Raw genomic sequence first — 8,305 nt, 5'->3', positions numbered from 1 at the left:
AACAAGCAAAGCCCCAAACTCTGGAAGCATCGCCCTCAAAAGCCTCTCACTGAGATGACTATTGAAATCATTTTGTCATATGGCAGGAATTTGAGACCAAGTTGATAGACAGGGTTGGAGCCTATAAAATGACAGTACTTTTAGGAACATGAGAGAGAAGAAAACCCATCATGCAAGCTCTACAGACCAGTGAGAGGAACAAAACTTTTCCATACTCCCATCACTGCACAGAGTTTCCACACTTGCCTATGCATGGCATCAACAAGGAACATTTATTTTAAAAAATACAGAGTCCTAGGCTGGAGAGATTGCTTAGTGGTTAAGGAACTTGCCTGTGAAGCCTAAGGACCCATGTACAACTCTCCAGATCCCACATAAGCCAGATGCACAAAGGTGAGGCAAGCGCACAAGGCTGCACATGGACACAAGATGGCGCACGCGTCTGGAGTTCAATTGCTGTGGCTGGAGGCCCTGGTGCTCCAATTTTCTCTCAAAAAAGAATCCTGAGCCGGATGTTGTGGCACACGCCTTTAATCCCAGCACTCAAGAGGCAGAGGTAGGAGGATCACCATGAGTCCGTGGCCACTCTGAGACTACATAGTGAATTCCAGGTCAGCCTGAGCTAGAGCAAGACCCTACCTTGAAAAACCAAAATAATCATCATATGTATATATATATATATATATATATATATATGGATTCCTTACCCTCACTCTGCACTTACTGAAACCAGGCTCCCTAGTGCCAAGCATGTGTGTTTTCAGAAAGGACTGCAAGGTCCTTTAGGAGTAGACAAGTTGGACTAGAGGCCCTTCTTGAACTGTCCTTTCTAATATGAAAGACATACCAGTGTGACAATTTTGAAAGCTATTTCTGAGCTTGAATGAGTATTTAGTGTCTTTGGATTTTAGAAAGTTAAAAGAAATACCATGGGAACGTCATCTTTGAGAAAATAGAGATTAAATTAGTACAGACCACTTAGCAATTATTTTCAAAAGTCAGATGATTTTGAATAAAACTAGCAGCACAGCAGATGCTAAAGGCTTTCTCCCTGGAAGCCAATGTGCTAATAACTTGAGTTAATAGGGAGGGTTCACCCAGAATTCAGATAAAGGGAAAAGAATAAGATCACTGGAGACCTGGCTCTATTTTTAGAGACTACTTTCTTAAGAACTTCAGACCCAAAACTAGGAAAAGTAGGCTAACCCTCTGAGACCCTAACTGAGAAAAGTCCCACCCACCTTGTGGGAGCTGTATTACCCAGGCCCCAACAAGATGATGGTTATGAGATGGGAATGACTTCCGCTAGCTGGTCTGCAGGAGGCTGACTGGGGGATTTTGAGAACATGAGTTTTGGAAAAGCAATGAGTTATTCAAGAACTGCTCCCTCTAAAATTGAACCAGGTCCCAATTTCATCACTTATAAAAGGGAAATGGACTGTAAGAGTCCCAAAAGTATCACCACCACCCCTGATCTGACCCTAGGATTATGGAATCCCATTAGGGTAATTGAGGATACCTCTGGGCTAAAAAGAGGGAATGCCACCTCTCCCCAGCCCCCATCCCAACCCCATCCTCAGCACATCACCCAAGGTCTCTCTCTCTTGCAAGGCAGAGGACAATTTCCCCTCTCCTCACATAAAATCCTGTCTCTGGCTTTCTCCCCCTCTGGCTTTCCTGCTCTGTGATCTCGATCTCTCAATCTCTCTCTCTCTCTCTCTCTCTCTCTCTCTCTCTCTCTCTCTCTCTCCCTCCCTCCCTCCCTCCCTCCCTCTCTCTCTCTCTCCATCTCTCCCTCTCCCTCTGTTTCTTCCTCTCCCTCTCTGTCTCTTTGGCCCTCTTGCTTTCTCCCTGGTGTATATTTACCCCTCTGGTGTATACTTACCCCTCTTATCTCTCTTCCCCTCCCTATCTATCCTCCTTTTCTCTCTCCTTCTTCCCCCTACCTGTTAGAATAATTTTTTTATTTTTATTTTATTTTTATTTATTTGAGTGTGTATGAGAGAGAGAGAAAATGGATGCACCTGGGCCCCCAGCCACTGCAAACAAACTCCAGACATCTATGCCATCTTGTGTATCTAGCTTACATGGGTCCTGGGGAATTGAACCTCGGTCCTTTGGCTTTCCAGGCAAGCACCTAACCAATAACCCATCCCTCCAGCCCTACAATAACTTTTTAAATAAATATTTTTTTATTTATTTGCAAACGGAAAATGCACATAGGCACACCAGGGCCACTTGCTGCTGCAAACTCCAGATGCATGCACCACTTTGTACATGTACTAAGGTAATGGGGAAGTGAACCTGGGCCAACAGGCTTAACAAGCAAGTACCTTTAAGCATTGAGCCATCTCCCCAGCTAAAAAGACTTAGACTCAAAAATCCATTTGTCTCGCTGGGTGTGGTGGCTCATACCTTTAATCCCAGCACCTGGGAGGCAGAGGTAGAAGGATCACCATGAGTTTGAGGCCACCCTGAGACTACATTGTGAATTCCAGGTCAGCCTGGACCAGAGTGAGACCCTACCTCAAAAAACAAAAAACAAACAAACAAAACAATCCATTTGTCTCGAAGCCTCCATACAGACCTCAAAATGTAACAAAACCCTTATGCTTAAGATGGTCATACCATAAGAAAATAAAGTAGCATACCATAAGAACTAACCTATGTGGGATGTAACCTCAATACTCAGATGGTGTGGGAGGGGGTGGAGGCAAGGATTGTGAGATTGAGGCCAGTCTGGGCTGTGTACTGAGTTCGTGGCCAGTCTGAACAATATAGTATGATCCAGTCTCAAAAAACAAAGCAGGAAAGGGGCTGGCAATTCAGTAGAGCACTTGGCCTACTTTGCATGGCCAAGAGTTCAATACCCAGTACAATAAAATGGGAATGAACTGGTATTGCTACGTGAATTGTGCTGACTTAATGTTATTCGTTTTTTTCTTACTCAGGACTGGCTTTGCCAAGTCACTCACTGCTGACATTTTCTATTTCTTGTTTCCAAATTTGCTTTCTATATTCCTAACATCTGAATGTTGACCCAGAGCAGGTAATTGTCCACTTTAGGTTCAGCACTTCTTTTTAGTAGGGTCTACTTCCAGACAATGTTTTATCTAAATTGTCTTCATGATAAATACATGCCACCTAAGTAAGTGGCCTAAACTTTCCTGTATTTCTATGCTTGCTCTTCACTCCTTTTTAACTTACTATTTATTTATTTATTTATTTATTTATTTATTTATTTATTTATTTGCAAGCATGGAGAGACAGAGAGAGAGAATGGGCATGCCAGGGCATCTAGTCACTGCAAACGAATTCCAGATGCATGTGCTACCCTCTCCATTTGGCCTTCCATGGGGTCTGGAGAATCAAACCTGGGTCATCAGGTTCCAACCACGGAGCCATCTCTCCAGCCCTTTTTAAATTTTTTTTATTGACAACTTCCATAAACAAAGACAATATACCATGATCTTAATCCTCCCCCCACTTCTAAAGTACTCCTCCACTGAATCTGTTCCTCTTTCCAACTAGTCTCTTCTCTATTTTGATGTCATCATTTTCCCCTCCAATTATGTGATAGCATCAGCCACTTTGAGGTCATAAATACTGTTGCAGTCCGGTCCGCATTGCTGGTAGAAATCACCCAACCAAGAGCAGCTCCTGGGAAAAAGAGATTTATTTTGGCTTACAGGCTCGAGGGGAAGCTCCACGATGGCAGGGGAAAACGATGGCATGAGCAGAGGGTGGACATCACCCCCTGGCAAACATAAGATGGACCACAGCAACAGGAGGGTGTGCCAAAAACTGGCATGGGGAAACTGGCTATAAAGCCCATAAGCCCGCCCCCAACAATACACCCCTTCCAGGAGGCATTAATTCCCAAATCTCCATAAGCTGGGAACCTAGCATTCAGAACACCTAAGTTTATGGGGGACACCTGAATCAAACCACCACAAATACCAAGGTCACCTTCCTGTATTTTAACCATGCTAAAAAGTCAGATTTCATGTATAAAATATACTTCCTATGATTGGATTCTCTCATTCTCTATTTAACTAGTCTTACTTTGTCTTTAATTTCTCCTATACCAGGCCGTTCTCCCCATGACCCAGCCTATGACAGAATCATAGCTTATTAACCGTCTAAATTCAGTATTCATTTACTCACTCTACAAAGATTTACCAAATATCATCTTTTAGGCATCAGGTCATTTTGTCTGTAGTTTTTATGGGGCATTTTTCTTGTGAGTACTTTTGTGATCACCATCATCTTCTCTCTATACTAACTTGCAACATCATTGCTATCAGAGATCTGCATTTTCCCAGAAAAGTTGTGTGGACTTTTTTTTTTTTAATTAATTTATTTATTTATTTGAGAGCGACAGGCACAGAGAGAAAGACAGATAGAGGGAGAGAGAGAGAATGGGCACGCCAGGGCTTCCAGCCTCTGCAAACGAACTCCAGACGCGTGCGCCCCCTTGTGCGTCTGGCTAACGTGGGACCTGGGGAACCGAGCCTCGAACCGGGGTCCTTAGGCTTCACAGGCAAGCGCTTAACCGCTAAGCCATCTCTCCAGCCCTTGTGTGGACTTTTTTTTTTTAGAAAGGGTCTTGCTATACACAGCTGGGATGGATCTCACGCTATGTAACCTCCATGCTGGCATCCAACTCATGGTACCTCACCTATCTAAGCCTTGTGAGTGCTGGCATTACAGGTATGAGCCACCATACCCAGTTGCACATTTCATTTTGTTTTAAAATCTAAAAGCATTCTGATAATTTATCTATTTCCTATCTACCTTTTATCTTCTCCTTCTCCTCAGCAGAAGACAAATACGAACATATTAAGACTAAGTTGACTCCGTTTGGCACCACTTTAACATTCCCTGAAGAACAATGAACTCAGTAGTTGGCCCGCTACCAAAGATGGGAAAGTTACAAGAGTTCAAAGACCATTATCTGTCCTGAAACAGACTGATACCTTGTTGTCCATCTGATTTGTTTTACCTTTTCATATAGGCATCATGGGATATAACTTTATTCTTTATGTTTTCTACCTTCAAAAGCAACTTGTAAAAGATTTAAAAAATTCAAAACCATTGCATAACTCTTGAATACTGGGAGTTCCATTAAAATGTATTTGCAGAGCCTGGCGTGGTGGCGCACGTCTTTAATCCCAGCACCCAGGCGGCAGAGGTAGGAGGATCACCATAAGGTTAAGGCCACCCTGAGACTACATAGTGAATTCCAGGTCAGCCTGGGCCAGCATGAGACCCTACCTTGAAAAACAAACAAACAAACAAAACAACAACAAACAACAAAATACTTGGTCTGGCATTTTAATCTTCCATCAACTTTTCTAGGCCCCCAAAATGAGAAGTTCCTCCTCCTCAAACACAGACAATTTCCAACCATGTGTTACATTGGGGTATCAGTCATTATACAGTTGCCTGAACTACACTGCCTGATTATACACGAAGGCCACAAGAGACTAGTCTATCAGAGACTGTCTGGTGGGAGACCAAACACTCACTGGTCTTCCCTGTGCCCTGTTGGATACACTGTACCCACGAGCCAAGCCGCTGGTCCATGGCAGAGAGCAGAGTGGGTGGGCCTCTCCAGGGCAGGGGTGTGCCAGAGCAGCAAAGGACAACCTCTACTCAACAAGGGTGGAAAACATCTTCCAACAGGGCCCAAGTGTCTATAGCACACTTCGCTTTCAAGAGGATGTTCTTAGACTATCAGTGGATGTACCTTTGACTCCCACCCTGACGACCCAAATACAGTACTGGAAAGTAGTTTCAGTATAAAACATACAAAAAAAAGGTCATAACAAAGTCACAGTTTTCAACATGCTGAGGCTTTCACACTCCATGATTATAAGATGCCACCTGTTTCATCATGCACAGTAAGACATGAATCGAGTTCCTATCAGTGGAAACATCTGATAGCTTCAACAGCCTTCTTTCTGCTTCTCTTGGTTGAATTTCTTGGCATAGGAAGCTGGTAGGGAACTAGAAACCCTCCTATGTTTGTGATGCACACTGGGAAAACAATTTTCTTATATTTTGTTTATTTATTTACTTACTTGTTTATTTAAGAGAGGGGGTAGAGAAAGAGAGAATGAATGTGCCAGGACCTCTACCTACTGCGGACGAGCTCCAGACGATGTGCCACCATGCACATCTGGCACATGGGTACTTGGGAACCAAACCTGGGCCCTTAGGCTATGCAGGCAAGTACCTTAACCACTAAGCCATCTCTCCAGCCTAGAAAATGATTTTTTTATAATTTTATAATTATTTTACAGATAAGTGAGCACTAAGGTAGGATTGCTGTCCTTTATGACTCTATCCCATGCTTGGTAATGAATGTTTTAGTATTTTATTTATTTATTTAACAGAGAGAAATAGGGGAGAGAGAGAGAGAGGAAAAAAAGAGAGAGAGAGAATGGGCACACCAGGACCTCCAACTACCGCAAACAAACTCCATATACACGTGCCACCTTGTGCACATGGCTAACGTGGGTCTTGGGGAATCGAACCTAGGTCCTTTGGCTTTACAGGAAAAAATGCCTTAACTGCTAAGCCATCCCTCCAGCCCTGGTAGTGAGTTTTTAATGTGATTTTTTTCTAAGCTATGAACTATGTCCATCATCTGTCTCTAAATTTAATATTGGGCTCCACAGGCAACAACAGCAAGGAAAGATAACAAAAATCATTAAAAATCCATTGCCCTATAATGCACATGTGGATGTTTCCATTGTTTCTTCTAAAAACAATGGTGGTGAGACTGGCTTTGTATATGTGTGAAGAGTGTATGTGTGTGAGACCATGTGTGCACGTGTGCATGCGTGCTTGCCACAGTGTGCATGTGGAAGTCAGAGGATGACATCAGTATGTCTGTTCACTCACTCTACCTTCTTTTTTCTATTATCTCTTTGATTTATTTGAAAGAAAGAAGCAAACAGAGGGAGAGGGAGAGAGAATGGGTGCACCAGGGCTTCTAGCCACTGCAAAGCAACTCCAGAAGTATGTGCCACCTTGTGCATCTGGCTTATGTGGGTTCTTAGAAATGGAACCTGGGTCCTTAGGCTTTACAGGCAAGTGCCTTAACTGCTAAACCATCTCTCCAGCCCCAATCCTTCTACCTTCATTGAGACAAGGTCTCTCTTACTGCTTTGCTCTGGAAAGGCTAGTCTAGAAGGCACTCTGGCTTCAAAATTCTGTCTCTGTCTCTGCCTCCCACTGTTACAGGTACATTGGGATTAGAGACACATGTGCCACTTTGCTTCTGACTTCCTGTGGGTGTGGCAAACAACTCAGGTCAGTCTGCTTACAGAGCAAGTGCCTATAACAGCTGAACCACCTCCCCAGTCCCTAGACTGACTTTTTGTAATGTAACACTTGGCATATTTATTTTTCCAGGAACCAGGATAATTCCCTGAACCAAGAATTAGTTCACTTGTTCGATAAAAGAATTCATACAATTCTTTCGTATAAAGTCAAAGTCACTTCAAACATGTCTATTCTCTATTTAAATCAGAGTAAGCCCAGTTATCCTAGGGGGTGAAGAAGTGATGGGTTAGAACATGTAAGAATTGGGATCTGGGGAGATAATTCTGATCCCTCGCATCCACATAAGAGAGCCAGGCATGGGTGTGTACACCCGTCGTCCCAGCACAGGAGACATGGAGACAAGCAGGATCCTAAGACTCACTGACCAGCCAGTTTAATCTAATTAGGGGGAGTTCCAGGCCAGTGAGAGACCCTGCCTCAAAAAAAGCAGTGGACAGCACATAAGGAATGAAATTCCAGGTTGTCCTCTGGTCTTGATATGAGAACGCCCCTGCGCACATGTGTCAGGAGAAGAGGGGGGGACAATAACTCATTTTCCTATACTTCTCTCCCTTCCTTTTTCTCCCACAATTCTCTCCTGACCCTTTAATTTGCCACTCCTGTGCACAAAGGACACAGAGCCCCTTGGACAGATGGATAGTCGAGAAGAGAGTAAGTGAAGCCATGTGGAAGGGGGCAGCCACTGCTCAATCCTTTGGGAGAAAAACTGCCACACTTCAACTCTACCTTGAGCAACACAGACAGGAGGCACAGGATGAAACAGCTGAAAGCCAGAAGTGATTTTAATCCAAACAAGAGTCATTTCATGAGTGTTCAGAACCACCCGGGGCTCAGTATTGCTTTTCTGACCCTTCTATCTGAGCAGCAAATAAATTCTGTGAGAGGAAGAGAGATTAGATCGGTCTTCTCTGGGAGAAAAAGAGATGGTTAGACTCTGGCGGTAAGGATG

The sequence above is a fragment of the Jaculus jaculus genome, chromosome 14, assembly GCF_020740685.1.
Source record: "Jaculus jaculus isolate mJacJac1 chromosome 14, mJacJac1.mat.Y.cur, whole genome shotgun sequence".
Classification (NCBI taxonomy): Eukaryota; Metazoa; Chordata; class Mammalia; order Rodentia; family Dipodidae; genus Jaculus; species Jaculus jaculus.
Note: the sequence above shows the minus strand (reverse complement) of the source record.